Below are 16,818 nucleotides of genomic sequence, written 5' to 3'. Positions count from 1 at the left end.
TGGGAAAAATGGCACATATATTTAGAATAAAGCAATTAATGTTATTCCGTTAAAGAGGCGTATGTTTTGGACTACAAATTCTTTTAGAAGGCGACTAATTATATATAAGGCTGGAGAGGGAGTATATGTTTAATATTTATTTATTGATGCCTAATTTTTCGTTATAAAAGGCCGAAGTGGGAGTATATGTATGTCCACTATTTATTCATTGATACCTAACTTTTTGTTATAAATTAACTGCATGCACAAGAACCTCAAAATCTTTTAAATACTCTCAAATCTCAAGCTCACATGCATGTTTATGTGGCCTATACATATCACCAAGTTCTGCAATTCTAATAAGCATCCGTGCCAACTGTCATCACACAGGAAGAATACTTTAGAAATTAACTCTTCGTGTGCAGAAGAATCAATGGCGAAGGCAAAAATGGTGTTTTCACTGTTGATGTGCTTCATGTTGTTGTTTCTGTCTTTTTCAGGGCTTTTACGTCGCCCTTCTGTGAAGAACAATGCAGAAGAAGATTCATCTTTAGGATTCCAAGACAGAATCTCTGGACTTAGTCCAGGTGGACCTGATCCGAGACATCATTCTGTAAAAGGGATTGCTTTTTCCTTAAAACTGTGCTTGGAAGTGACATTGAGGATGGAATTTTTGAGTGCTGTTATCATCTTTGATCTCAAATAAGCATATAATTAGTGCTTTTTAATACTTTATCACTATGTTGTATGCATTTGAATAAGTCTACAAGAGACTATGCTCTTTGATTCCCCTGTACTACATTTTCATTTATCCTTTAATTATATCACCCAGTGTTTCACGATGACAAATAATAAGTGTCAAAGAATCAAATTTTATGTATTGCGTATTCATATAAATAACCAAAAAGTCTTCCTTCTTTTTCCAAAACCACAAACTACCAAGAAGCATTTACATTAGTTTCTCGTAATGCTATACTTACTATACCAGGAAAAGGATATTTAAATGGAAAAGCCACAATGGGGCACACCATGGCACTTTTCACAGCTAAAATTTACCACTTCATTTTCATTTTTTAACTGGCGATATAGGGGAAACTTTACCCTTGGTTTCGATGGGAAAAAAAATAGTGAAGAAAGAAAACTAGGATGGAAAAATCATAAAAATAATAAAAAATGTACTATTTTTGAAAATTTCTCTTCATTTTCTTTTCTCCTTATTTTCTCTTCACTTTTCTCTCCATTCAAACCAAGCCTTAGGGTTTTCCTAAGTAGACTCCATTTAGGACGTAGTATGAGGGTTTGGATGCGTCCAATGGGGCCAAAGTATTGGATAGGGTGGCACCTCTAAAAGAGTGGTGAATTGAGTGTCTTTGTAATGATCCTAAATGTTAAAATAAAATAAATTGAATTAATTACTCTCTCTTAGTTAATATTTTATTTAAATTAATTTTATAACAAGTGAAGGTTAGTGATTTACAAAAACTTATGTTAGTAACTTTCTTAAAGATCTAAAGTTTAAATTTTAATGAGCAAAAGTTTGATTTTTTTATTATTTTTGAATTATAATAAAATTTTGTACCATTTCTTGTAAATTGTTCTTGTGTCATTCCTTGTAATTTTCCCCATGGGTTTCTCATTCAAATATTAATTCTTCCTTGTCGGTTAAGCATGCGAAACAGAGTGGGAGAGAGGGATTTCCGTAAATCCTTCGGCCTTCTCTTACGGTTGAGCATCCTTTTTCCTCACCGTGGACTTACTCTTCTCTTTGCCGTTGGTATGTCCTCGCCTCACCGGTACGTTTATGTTGTTAGGAGTATTAAGTTGCTAGAATTTCTTTTTCTTCGCTGTCCTCTGTTCTTTCTCTGTTCAAGATCGACGGTGAGGGGTGTGTGTGTACATTCAGCTTCAATTTTTCTTCCTCCGCAGCCGCTGGACGCCGGTGTGTGTGTTTAGTGAGCTCAAGTCTTTGTTTTTTTTTTTTCTGATATGCTGATTCTGCTGCTTCTCTCCATTGGGTTGAACTCCTTTTCCATCCTTCAATGTGGTCCATGGGCTGAGGATTACGTGGCTGTTACTTCTGTACTTCTATTCAAGGTAAGATTGTGAACCTTTCTTGATTGTGAACCTTTCTTCTTCTCCTTTGAACTCATAAGCAACGTGAATCATCCTTTCTCTCCCTCCCCTGGTTGAAGAATGCATTTGTTTCTCATAGTGGCTGTCATAAATTGATTTGTATTTTGGGTTAATGCTGTGCACTATTGTAATCTGGAGATGACTTGAATGGTAATGAAAGAATTAATGTTGGAAGTTGATTAAATTGTTGGATGATTATTGTGAGCTGAATTTTGATGCACTCAAGGTGTTTGTGAAAATACTTGAAAGAATGTTATTAAATTGGCATAATATAACTTGAAAGAATATATGCAAGTAGTGGCTTGAGCTATTGATTGGAATTTGAAACTATCAAATTAGAAACAAGAATTATATAAAATGTTTGTATAATACTTTATTAAGTTCAAAGAAAATATAAGAATGGTTGATATGGTTTATTATGATTTATGATTAAGGATGGGTTACAATGAGATATGAAGATAAATTCAACATAAAATTTTTGTATCGAAAGCATGATGATGATAGGATGGACTTGAATATTGTTATTGAGTTTAATTGGTTCTTGATGGGATTTGAAAGGAGAACTCAATATTAAATATTAACTTACTTACATGAAGGAAAGAATAAAGGAATGATTTAGAATTGTGGTTGATTTATTCGAAAAATTAATGGCACTTTTGGAATTAAGTGAGAAGTTGAAGCGAAATGAGCTTTAGAATTATTAAAAACTCTCAGGTGAGTGGGTAGTGTCCCAAATAATTTCTTGCATAGTGTTTATCAAATTTTTTTATTTAAATTTTTATATTATTCCTTTATAAATTGTATAAATATTCTGGTTAATTCTATTTTTATGATTTGTATAATTCTTCTTTCTTACCTTACTTTTATATTAATTGGTTCATTACAGAATCTATTTTATTTTCATTAAAAATTATGCTATTATTAATGAATACTTGGATTTGATACATTATTAATCAATTATATATTCTAAGCATTTCTATTGTTCAAATTTTATAATTTATATTCAAGTGGTTAACATGGTGATTCGTGCATGAAAAAAAAATTGATAGTTGAATATTATATTTTGAAAAGAATGGTTTTCCAATGAATGTTTCAACTCTATGCACGCTCAATTTTGATTTTAATTAGGGGAACTGAGTTCAGAACGTTGGATGCTAATGGTAGTTCCATTAGCCCTTGGTGAGCTATAGTACATCTAGTTAGCAGAGTGCTTGTAGGAAATGCTAGCCTCATACGTAAGCCAATGCATGTGGAATAGAGGGATGGATATTCTTGAGCATTGTACTCATGCTTGTTTTGTAGCTTCTAGTCGCACTTGATTATTTCATAGACTGTGTGTCTACACTTATTGGTTACTTACCCTCGTGGATTGTATATCCACGCTTGTTAATCGTTTTGATAAAGTCCCATTAAAAGTGATTTTTTTCTATTATATCATTATTTGACTTCCTTTTTCATATTTTTATGAGTTGTTACAACTCTTGATAACCTATAAAATTTTAAATTATTGTTTTATTTCATGGTCATATTGTTGAGCAACTTTTTTATTTATAGTTGGTAAAAATATGGGTTTTAATATTCCCTTGAATTGTTGTAAACTAAACTCTATTAATTATTAATACTTTTACATGTTTTATCTATAATTTTTATTGGAATGCTATTCATCAGAAAATTTCTTTGATCTCAAATAATATAGTTGACCCTACACCTCTTGCTAATCATTGAGGGGCTCTATTGCTTTTCAAACAACAGAAGCGTGCTTCAATCATTTATTTTAATGTAAATATTCATTATATTATACAATTGTAGTTAGTGCTCTATGTATACCATAGTTCGGTCCTAGCCTTATTTTGTTATTGTGAAATCTGCTGTTGTGGAGCTAAGCTCCTTTCTCGTCTAATTGATAGGTTTTGTTATTGCAGAAATTTTGAGAGGTTCTAATTACAAGGAAAACTTTACCAAAATTTCTATAAAATGGTTATGAATTTATGAATTTTAATTTAGAAATAAATTATTTGTCATTATCTCAAATTTATTTTTTTAAAATTAAGGTTTAAGGAATGTGAGCCTATCTCATATCCACGCCAGTCACACCCTTAATTCGAGGAGTGACAATCTTAATTTCTTTTAAAAAAAATGTCAAACCAATAGAACAGTGAAAGCTCAAGAAATAGAGTACAAGATGAAGATTTTGAATAAGCAATTTAATAGAAGTAGACATAAAGAAAAATGACAAAGTGAATTCATCCTAGTTTGGGCCAACTATTTTTTGCTTCCCAACTAAATATGCAAGTTTCAACAGGGTACTTGCAATCATTGTATAGATCAAGACTACAAGTCTTAAATATATCTCACAATCCCTTACAAAACTTTGTATAAACCCACTCAAGTATATCACATCTTAAGTTTCTCTCAAAGGGATTTAAGAGAGTAGATGAATACATGCAGTGAAAGCCTAAAACAGAGTATTTAAGAGAGCCTTTGATATGAAAATCAATGCAGTAGTTGATAAAACAATGTTAATGCAATGAATCTGTTAGCAACCAACTTAAATAAGATTGTATTTATACTTTCCAAAGAATGGCATTTGACAAGGATATCATTTATCTCCTTACCTTTTAATTATGGCTGAAAGAATCAAATATTCTTTCTTGTTTATTGGTGCATCATGAGCAACAGGGATCCTTTCAAGGAATAAAACTCTATCAATCCTCCTTTCCATTTTCTCATCTTTTATATGCTGATGATTTACGTATTTTCTTTCAATGCACTAGGAGTGGTCTAGCAACTGTTAAAGATACCATTAATAAATTTCGTCAATGAGGGCAAAAAGTAATCTTACATAAATCAACCTTGATTCTTAGTCCAAATATTCCTACAAATTTGCAACAGGAAATTTCAAAATTTATGGGCATCCAATTGAGCACAACTTTTAGCAAATATCTAGGTACTTGGATCGATGATGGTAGAGATAAATCGCTTATTTACAATAAGGTATTGGATTATTCCATTGACAAAAGGGTGTCTTCATGGAAAACCAAGTTGTTATATCAAGCTTATCTTAATCTTCCAAATAAAATTTGTGATCTTATAGATGATAAGTTGGTCAATTCTTTTTGGGCTATTGATGATGGCAAAAGGAAGATTCACTTGGCTAGAAAAGAAGTGTTATTTGGACCAATCAAGTCTGGAGGTCTTGGCTTAAGGAATACTAAGCATATGAATGTGGCTCTAACTGCTAAGCAATTTTGGAGAATTTTGCAAGCAGAACCTCATTTGTTGCTGGGTAACACCTTTGAGTTGAAGTATGTAGATACTCATAATGGTCTCTCATTGAAGAAGCCTTATTATGCTTCATGGTTTTGGAAGGGTATCTTTGATTCGTCTAATCTTATCATTGATCAACTTAAATGGCAAGTTGGAATGGAGCCTCTGTTTTGATCACTCATGAGTTTTGGTAGTCTCCTTTTAACCCTTTTGTTGCCAGAGCCCTTGTTATCTCCACAATAGCTAATCTTCTAATTCAGAGGCCTAACTCATGGTCTCAACCTAGTTGAAATATTCCTTTATTAAGGAACTTGTATAACTCGATTGCAGTTCAACAAATCATTAAAATTCTATTATGTTTCTATGGTTCACCAAATAGATTAATTTGGAATTCTAGCACTTATACTGTTCAACAAGGTTTTAGATTTCTCATCTTGCAAGTGACACTACTGCAAGAAAGACTTTTAACAACAATTATTTTAGACTTTTAACATCGGTTGTTAATGGAAAGTTAAAAAAAAGGGGAAGAGCAAAGTAGAAATTCAATATCAGTTATTTATCCGGTGTCAAAAATCACTTTCCATGTTAGTTATTAACTCACATGGAAAGTCCACAAAAAAAAAGTTAAAAATTTTAAAAAAATTAACTTTTAACAATGATTATTTAAAAATCATTGTTAAAAGTATTTTTAACCACTATTATCAACAACAGTTTTTTATAATAACCGTTCACTACAACATTTTAGAGCTATGGCTATAGTTATTCTTTCAGCAGGTGGAAAACTATTGCCTATTCTTACAGGAGGCAACACTTTTGTAAGTGTTGCATCTAGGTAGGACTTTAAGCAACATGTATAAAACAACATGATGAAAGTGTTGCCTATTATGAAATAGGCAACACTTTTATACCTATTGCAAGTTATTTTTTAAATAGGCAACATTTTTATACCTCTTGCAAACTATTTTTTAAATAGACAACATAAAATAATTGTTTCCTATAAAATTTAGTGTTATCTAACAAATAAAAACTGTTGCCTAATATATTTTATAATATAAATTTTTTTTATTTATATAACTATTTTTTTAACAAAAAGTATAAAATTTTTATTGTTTATAATACAAATATAAATTTTTTATTATTTATGAAGTTAACTTAGAATATGTGTTTTGTTCGTGCATTTCCCTTCTAATTACCAATTCATTTCCCTTTCCCTTCCAAGTCTTAACCCTAGCTGTATCGCCTCTCTTGTCTGCGTCTCTCAATCTTGCCGAATATCTTCTTCCCCTTTCATCTTCCATTGCCACGGGTTAGTGCTAGTGGCCTTTATTCTGCGTTCTCCTGCAACACCAATATCTTCTCCGCCTTCTCACGATCTGTGGTCCTTTGTGTCCATTATCGGCCTTTGCAATTGAAGAAGGTTTGTCTTAATCGCGCGTATATGGTTTTTGTTTGTGATGTTATGGTTGTTGTGTCAGTTTGCGTTCCTATCCTCCTTCCTCTGCTTTGTCGACACCTCGCCCATGTGTGTGTAAGTTTCAATCTCTCATTTTCTGGTTGCAGTGGTGGATATGTGAACAGCTGAGATCATTTTTTTTTTATTTGCTGTGGTGGATGTTTGTAATTAATAATAATTTAGATTAATGCTATACGGTCAGATTTTGTAATAAATATTGTCATAGTGAAAGAACTCATAGGCACAAACTTAACTGATTAATTATGGATGGCTGAAATTAACCACTACAATAATGAAAATTAAGAAAAATAAATATATGTGCTGCACATGAATATCGAAATTTCTAAAATTAAGAAACCAGGGTAAGAATTCTCTAAAATTTCTCTGGTAATTGATAACCTAAGTGAACTATTATTTTGCAAGTCGTATGCGACTGACCATGATGGTTTGTGCATTGATCTCTTAATCACAACTTCTTTTTTGTATATAGCCAAGAGGCCCATGATTGATGTTAGACGTCCACTGATTAATAGAATTGCAAACTCAACAATGTTCATTAGTCGATCCTGTATATTATTTCATATAGGGGAAAAAAAGATTCATTGTGAATTCTCCCTTCAGACTCTTTAAAAGAAGATATGAGGAGTGTGGGAGCACTAGTTAGGTGCTTTGATTAGTTTGTGAGTTCATTCATACAAAGAAAAAATTGATTTCTTTAAGTCTTAAATAACACAGTCTAGTTAAAAGGTGAATTAAGATTGTGCTTATCTTTCATAAAGGAAAATGGTCTCTTGTTTGTTCCCAAGGGTCAAGCCCAGAATCCACAAGCACAGAGATGTTCTCTGATCCAAATATGGCTCTGAATATGATAGAAGAAAAATCTATCAATGATCATAGCTCAAGTATTGAAATCTATAACTTTAACTTACTTTGGTGTAGAGTTAATTGTTTTTTGATGATATACTTTCTCTTTGTTTTACAGACCCTTACTTTTGCTTTGGTGAACTTTCTCTTTTCTAGGTTTGTAACAGGTATTTTTATTAAATTCCCTTGCACTTGCTCATGGTTGATTATTATGGTTTCTTTCTTTTGTGAACTATGAGCTCATATTTTTCGTGGCATTATATATTAGGATGTTAGCAAGCTAATTTATTCTGCTAACTATATTATAAAGCTTGTCTTTACTTTTTAGTTTGTATAATTAATAACAAGGCACAAATACTTTAGGCTTCCGGAAATCTTATAGTACCTTATTCTAAACTTGGTCGTTAGATCTGCATTTCCTAATTTTAATGCTCACCTCTATTAGTGTTTACAAGTTCCAATGGTGTTATCACTCTATAAGTAACTGAACGAATCAATTTATTTGATACAGCCGAGATCCCTTCCCATTGACTCAGAAGTTTAAGTCAATTGAATTGTGTAATATATGACTATATGACATTTTTTTTTGGGGGGGGGGGTGCTCTGCTTTTAGTTGTAAGTGGGAGGATTGAAATTTGGAATGGTACTGTATTCAGCTGTTTTTGTGTTAAAAAATTGGAATTTAAAGGTGCATTATAAAATATTAAAACTGATATCCGTAAGTTCATTTTTTCTCATTTTTAAGAAACATGTAACTCATTTTTCTCATTCAAATCAGGAGCTCCTGTGATGCTTGTTGGGTGAAGATAGTCCTGCATTATCTCAAGAAACTCAGTCATCAAATCAATAGTCAATACTCTCCTCAAATGATGATGCTTCATTTGGTTGTTGGCAATGTTAATCTCTCATGATTATCATACTTCTTGTTGTACTCTCGTTCCCTTTTGGTCCCACCTTTTGTACCCCTGATTCTATTAGTAAAATTTCATATTCTTGTTAGTATTTAATTTTGACAATATATATATATATATATATATTGTAATTTGATATAGTTAAGTATGAAATATAGTTGTTTGAATCTTGAGAAAATTATGTGGCGCATTATCTTGCAAGATGATTACTAATTGAGAAAAATAATTGAATATGTATAACATATTTATTTATATGTTAGGCAATAGGTAGACCTTGAAACTAATAATACAACATTCAATAAATCAATTATCTTATGTCAAATATTATAACAATTCATGATGTTTGTCAACAGTTAAAACTGTTGTGCAAAAGACTTGGCATAGGCAATGGTTAAAAATTGTAAGCATAGCTTAGCAACAATAAAGAACCGTTGCCTATTGTGTTAGGATAGGCAACAACAGTTTTTTCATTCGTGGCCTAAAGTTCTAAAAAACCGTTATCTTAGACTTTAGGTAGTGCCCACTTGAACCACACCCAAAAACTGTTGCCTACACACATATAGGCAATAGGCAATAGTTTTTCACCCTATGGCAATAGTTTTTTGCTTGTTGCCATAAACTAAAAATGTTGTAGTGCATCGTTAAAAGATTTTTAGCAACGTTTTCCAACAACCATTGTTAAAAGTTTATTTTTTAAAAAAAAGATTTGTTTATTTTTTCAACAATCATTTAAACAATTTTGTTTTTAAAAGAACAAAACCAATATACTACAATCAAATTTAACTCAAATATCAAGCAATTTCAAAATTTAAGTAAATTTAAAAAAAATTAAACACATAACAATTTCTCTAATCAAGTGTAGATTCCATTATACTACCCACCAATATTCATAGCATAAAAATTAGGAAGAATGGCATTAAGGGCCTTAAAAACAGACTTTATTGCAATTTGAGCCTAAATGAATCTGATATTTCTCTGTAGGCCTTAAGGCCCTTATTGTCAATTTTTTTGAGACCAAAAGTATGATTTTGCCCTTTGTTTGATTTGAACTCAAAACCTGCATGAACTCTCAAAACAACGAAATAGACCATGCACGATATAACATTCACTATGCACAAGACAATGTCCACACATTTCAACAGAAAGTCCATGCATTTCAAGTATTTCACTAGCCTTAACAAAATACTGAAGTAAGGTAAATAATGCATGATACAATATTCACTATGCATAATATAATGTTCATTTATTCTCAACTAAAAGTCCATAAGATTCTACTTTATCAGTAAGCTAGGCTTGGCAAAATGCACTAGTAAGCAAACAATGCACAACACAATATCCACTATGCACAACATAAGGTTCATATATTCTCAACTAAAAGTCCATACGATTCTACTTTATCAGTAGGCTAGGCTTAACAAAATGCACAAATAGGCAAACAATGTGTAACACAATATCCACTATGCATAATATAAGGTAAAAGTTCATAAGATTCTACTTTATCAATAGGTTAGGATTGATAAAATGTAAAAGTAAGCAAACAATACACAACACAATATCGTCTATGCACAACTTAAGGTTCATATATTCTCAACTAAAAGTCTATACAATTCTACTTTATCAATAGGCTAGGTTTAACAAAATGCACAAATAGGCAAACAATGCATAACATAATATTCATTATACACAATATAAGGTTCATTTATTCTCAATTAAAAGTCCATAAGATTCTACTTTATCAGTAGGTTAGGCTTAACAAAATGCACAAATAGGCAAACAATGCATAACACTATATCCATTATGCACAATATAAGGTTTATTTTTTCTCAACTAAAAGTCCATAAGATTTTACTTTATCAATAAGCTAGACTTGACAAAATGCATATGTAAGCAAACAATGCACAACACAATATCCTTGATACACAACTTAAGATTCATATATTTTAACTGAAAGTCTATGTGTATACAGTTTATCAGTTAGATAAGCTTAACAAAAAGTTTCTCAAGTTTATGAACAATAAAAAGTCTGTATATAACATGACAAGGTCTATTTATTAACAACATAATGTCCATCTATTTCACATGATTTGTGTGATTAAACTAAATATTTAAAAAAGTTTCTCAAGTTAATGAAGAACAAAAGGCCCGTATATAATATGAAAGTATCCATTTGCTAACAACACAATGTCTATATATTTATAATACAAGGTTTGTTTATATGATATACATAAATATCCACACAAGTTAATTGCAAAGTTTGCACAATGTAAACTCCATAAATAACCACATAAATTTCACAAACAACATCTATACCAGAATATTTATATCAATTGTAAAAAAATATGTATCAAAAACAACAAAAAGTCCACAAATAACAACTTATTTTCATTAAATGAACATGAACGCGTACATTATGATTAAATAAAACTGATATGGCTCAAACTCTCTATATCCTTTTTTGACAAAATAAAATTGATAATGGCAGATGCAGCACTTGATCCATTCTTTCCATACTATGGCGAATCGTTTCAAGAAGTTGGTTGGCATTAGAAGAATGTAATAGGATGAACGCCTGATCGTCTTCTCCATACCCATCTGGATAAAAATGAATCACTCACTCATACCTGTTGAAGGAAAAAGCTTCAAATGAGAGAAAGAAGGAAGAAGGAGGAAGAAGAAGAGAGGGAATAGAGAAGCATGATGTTGGAGGAAAATAAATTTTGTTATTGTATTAGTGTTGAAAGAGGAAGAGAGAGAAGGACGAGGGAGGAAGAATGGAGGAAGAAGAAGCTAGTTATGGGAGGGACAAATTAGACATTTCACCAAAAAAACATAATTGCAAATGAGGCTTTTAGGTCCTCAGAATAATTTCAGAATCTATTAGGCCTTATCTGCAAAATTCTTACTTTTTAGGGCCCTTAATGCCATTTCCCCTAAAAATTATTATAACAAATTTAATTCCTCTAAACAAGTACAAATTTCATTCCTTTATCTAATAACATTCATCACAATAAATTTAATTCATCTGTCTAGAAACATTTTAAAGAAAGAAAACAATTATATTAATTATAAAAAATAAAAATAGCAAAAAATCACGCACAGAAAACCAGAAAATAGGAAGAAGCAACCCAAAAAAAAGGAAATTTTTCATAAATCAAAGAAAAAATAGAAAAAAAACTAATGATACTTGCTTGAAATCTATGAACACCAAATGTAACCAAAAAATCCACCTTGAAGCAACACCCAACAAATGGAGGAAGAGGAAGAAGCAAGCACCCACTGAAAAGGAAGATTCACTCATAATGGAAGAAAAGAGAAGAAAAATAAAGGAAATGGAGATCCCAAATCAAAAAATAAACTTGACCCACAAAGAAAAAGAAGAAAACACACCTTAAAAGCTTTAAAATCTAAAAATGTAGATATGAACAGTGATGGAATAGAAAATGGTGGCTGACTCAATGAAATATGCTTTGATGGCAGTGGACCTCACCTTTGATGGTGGGAACTTCACGGTGGCGACGCACGGCAGTAGAGTATGACAAGATTGGAGCTTGAAACAGGGAGAGAAGAGAAGAAGGAAACCGACACTTTGGCTGTTCGAAATCTACATCAAAAGTTCACAAATCTGAAAATTTAACATCATTTCTAGGATTTAACATCGGTTATAAAATAACTAATGTTAAATCTATGAATTTTTTTTTTTAAATGCTATCCATCTTTCCACGTTGGTTTAATAATGACCGACGTGGAAAACACTCTTGCAACGTTGGTTTCTTGGAAAACACTCTTTCAACATCGGTTTCTAAGAAACGAACGTTGACACTCTTTTTGATATCAGTTCTTATCAAATCGATGTTAATTATGTTTCAATTATTTACAGTAGTGCCACCGCATCTTTTTTAACAACGGATTTTTATATAACCGATGTTAAAAGGCATAGTTAAAAGTGTTTTTTCTAGTAGTGTGATGAAAGCATTAAAGGGTTTCTTTGTAAATTATATCTTTCTTATAAAACTCTACTTTTCATCTAGAAATTCTTACATAAAGAAATCCCTGCAAGTGGTATTCTTTTAACCCATCATAATGTTCTTGCCTTAATCATGTGTCCTTTTGATTATGACTCCCATGATTCCATGCTTCATATATTCTATGAACCTTTTGTTAAAGCTGTTTGGTTTTGCTCTCCGAGGATTTGTTTAAGAGAAATTTATAATCAAGGTTTGATCTATTGGCTTCTAAGAGTTTTGGATGAATTATATAGATCCAATGATCTATCTATGATTCAGAAAATTTTCTTTCTTCTACACTTTATTTGGATGCACAAGGAAACGGGAAAATTTTAATCCCGAATCAAGTCATTAGGGATTTTTCAGGAACAGATCAAATTTCCCAGATTTGCTTGTAACTATAATTCTTCCATAAATTTATCTAAGCACATAAACAATACTAGTTTGGATAGTTCCACTTCGGGAAAAAAAAGACATCACTATTTGCTATTCATCAATTTGCACAGATTCGGCACATGATTCATCTAACTAGACTATCAACATTACAAAATTCAAGAGAAGTAACCTTGGTTTTCTGTGCAGAAATGCTCTATCTTGGGAAAGAAGAGCTAAAATTATTTCATACTACAAAATCATGCAATAGGAACCGGCAACCAATTTGTCATAGAAGAGCCAATTTCTGCCAGCATATCTTTACGGCATCTTGCAATTTGTGATAGGCACTGGCAACCAATTTGTCATAGAAGGTTTGAGGTTGGGAGCTAGGATGGAAGATTTTCATGAATAATGGAATTTTCTTACTACCAGTTTCACTAAAAAGGGAGTGTTATTCTCGAGGACATCCAACATATGCTCTACTGTTTCAGCGGTGGAACCAATTAGTCAACATTGGATTCCTTTTTTTTTCATGTGTCTTTACTTTACCTTTTCCAAATTATGAGCTGCAATGTAATTTTTATTGGCTTTTTTTTTTTATGTTTTGACCAATTATAAAAAATAAAAGAAAGAAAAGCATCTTTTTGTACTTTTTTATTACTTTTTATTGACCTCATAGCTATCAAACAAAAGCAAAAACAAAAAATTACACGTAAATTTTTGCCATTAAAACATATGTTTGTCGGCATCACAATGTACATAATATTATGAGAAGACAACGTGTACACACCCATTTATAGGCGTTCGCATTACTCATCACTTGTGATGAGCAAGGCCTGCTTATCATGCGTGGCTTAATCTAGGCTTTCTGTTTTATTTTAAAATAATCTCTACCATTCATTAAAATTAATATTCAAGTATTTTTAAATAATTTATTTATTAATATAAAATTATAAAAAATTATAATATTAAATCTAAATTATCTTCCGTGCTCATTAGGGAATGAGCACCATAGTACTCATCACTTCTGATGAGATCTGAACCATTTAAATTCAAATTTTTTTTGTTTTACATTTATTAAAGTCAAAAATTTATAAGAAAATATGAAAATTTTTAATAAATTTGTTCATTGCCAATCTAGTCAATACGTATTTAATCTGGATAATCAAATTTTTTATAATTTTATAATTTGACTATCCAAATGTAATTGAACAGTTAAGGTATAATTTGGATGACTTCATTTAATATTAAAAATTTTATAAATTTTATAAATTGACCATTTATATATGCTTTAAATAGTCTAGATTTAATATTATTTTTTTATAATTTTTATATTAATAAATACAATATTAGAAATACTTAAAATTAATTTAAATAAATGGCAGAGATTATTTTAGAGTGAAATGGATGGCCCAGATTGAGCCATGTCTGATGAACACAGGATGCACCAAATGCGGATGCCATTTATAGTTTGTCGTTTACGAGAAAATAATGAAGACATTTTGGTTACATCAACATGCAACACCCGTTAAAAAAAATTGTGAGCTTCCACAGTTATTTTAAGCCTTTAACAGCAATAAATGGCGGGAGTTCACGAGGGGTGACCAGTAGAAGCCATAACCTCTAAATTTTTAATTTTTTAAAAATATTATATAGATGTTATCTCAAGATTTATAAAAATGTTATCTTACACATTCTTTTTAATTTTGGCTCCTCATAATTAAATCCTAGCTCCGCCGCTAAATAGGCCACTCTGTATTCCTTGCACGAAAATTTAGAACACTGCATGTAGCTCAAAGGTAAGAGCCACACTTTGTGAATAACGCAACTATTTATTTATAACTTCTATAATATATTAATTAAACTTAACGTGCTTCTTTCAGGCGTAAAATTAAGGAAAGCGTAAGGTAAAATAAGAATTAATGAAAAAGTAAGGGAAATCGTAAATCGGAGTCTCTGATTTACTTCATTCAAATGCAAAATAACTGCCCTCAAAAGTCCATTCCCATATCTCGATTACAGACACTGTTACGAAGAACGCAAGCCATAACTTTAGGGCTCAATGATGCTACGGATCTGGTCCCTCTGGACTAAGTCGAGAGTTTCTAAGTTGAAATCCTAAACCTGAATCTTGATCTGTTACATTATTCTTCACCATAGTTGGCGTAGCCAAAGGACGACAAAGAGACCCTGAAAATGATAGCAACACAAGTATGATAAAACACATCCACAGTGAAAAAACATTTTTTGCCTTTGCCATTACGAGTTCAGTGAAAATCTCAGGCAGAGTTAATTAATTCTTCTTCCTGTGTATCAGAACCGCAAAACTTGCTGATATACATAGGCCAAGTATATATGTGAGCTTGAAAATATGTAAAAGATTGAGTTTTTTTCTGTGCATGTATATCGAGCATAAGCCAAAGCATATGCAAGGTCACACTCAACTTATCAACGTGGATGATCCTCTTAAAGGCTCTCTTATTTGCTGCTCGTGATTTTCCCTTCATCTCTCTCGTTACAATTTGTCACTTTGTAATTTATGTCTTGTGATGTAATCAGAACTTTAATACTTTGGCCAGTACATAAGGCCCAGAGCATTTGTTAGACGTAGTTAATTGGAGCTACAACTTCACATATCTCGTTGGTTCATTTATCTGTATATAAAGTTCTTGCAGTACTTTCAAAAGCTGAAAACTTTTTGGGTCTTCTTTTGTCATCACACTTCAAGCTTCACTATGATAATTTTCAAACTTCTATTTATATCTCATGTAGACCAAAAGAGCCTTTAAAACAGTTATTTTAATCGATTGAGAAGGTATAACGTTGGTTTCTGTAGGATAGTAAAAAGAATCCACGTGATCCTAGTCTAATTGATACGGTACATTTGATTGATTCTGAGGTAAAGTCATTGCACTTGTTATGGAATATTCCACGACGAGCGAGTGACGGATGCAGGAACTTGAAGAATCAGAAGGGGCATAAAAATTTAGCAATAATAAAAAGGAAAATTTAAAAGTAATGTTATATTTATAAAAAACAATATAAATTTATATAACAAAAACTAATAATATAAATTTAAAGTTAATAGGTTAATGATTTAAAATCTATTAGGTTTAAGTAAAATATTAAATGCTTAATTTTTAGAACTCAAATATATTTTATTTTGGGAATTTGCAAGTTTGTCTCTCAACTTGTGTCTTAAATTTTAAAAGGAAAAACAAATTTGTCTATTCTTCAACCATGTTAAAATTTAAAAAACAAGCTGTAAGTTCATCACAAGGAAGTTACAAAATTGAGAGACCGACTTGTAAACTCTTGAAATTTGGTACTTAGGACCTAATTTAAATTAATTGATCCCCTTAGGACAAATATGTCATTCTTCGTTTGTATTATGCCCCCATTGCCCCTGCTACTTTTGAACCTACTTGTTGGAAAAGAGAAAAGATGAAGAAATCATGAAAGAAAGAAGCAGCACAGTGTGAGGGAGATGAAGTTTATTTGAAGAAAGTGAATCAATGCAAACACAGGAAGCTTGTTTTTGACAGAAATTGCATTATTGCCTCATTTGGAGGCTGTAATTTGAACCAAGCCCGATTGGCCAGCCTAAATAAACTGAAAATATTTTATAGTTGAGCTTGGGTGTTCAGAAACTATTGTTTATTTTAGGCTTATCTGGGTCAAACCTCAACTTGAATGGGCTTAACTTGAATATCCAACTTTTGTTTTTATTATTGATAAATGAAATCAATATTCACTTCAACTTTCACTCAACACTCACAAACTCTCTCTTAGACTCCCAATTTGCACATTTCACTCTCTTAAATGAAGTTTT

General features: G+C 31.4%; 1 long non-coding RNA gene across 1 annotated transcript; it reads left to right on the top strand.

Moving 5' to 3' along the window:
- The first annotated feature begins 6,605 nt into the window (after positions 1–6,605).
- Positions 6,606–8,656, top strand: LOC129285113 (uncharacterized). The gene is made up of 3 exons (XR_008587085.1): positions 6,606–6,796; positions 7,815–7,863; positions 8,475–8,656. It is a non-coding gene; the product is annotated as an uncharacterized LOC129285113 (long non-coding RNA).
- Positions 8,657–16,818: the final 8,162 nt, after the last annotated feature.

Source organism: Prosopis cineraria, unplaced genomic scaffold (assembly GCF_029017545.1).
Source record: "Prosopis cineraria cultivar Desert tree isolate PC_DT_omini unplaced genomic scaffold, ASM2901754v1 PC11, whole genome shotgun sequence".
NCBI lineage: Eukaryota > Viridiplantae > Streptophyta > Magnoliopsida > Fabales > Fabaceae > Prosopis > Prosopis cineraria.
Note: the sequence above shows the minus strand (reverse complement) of the source record. Positions and strands in the feature narration are given on the sequence as shown.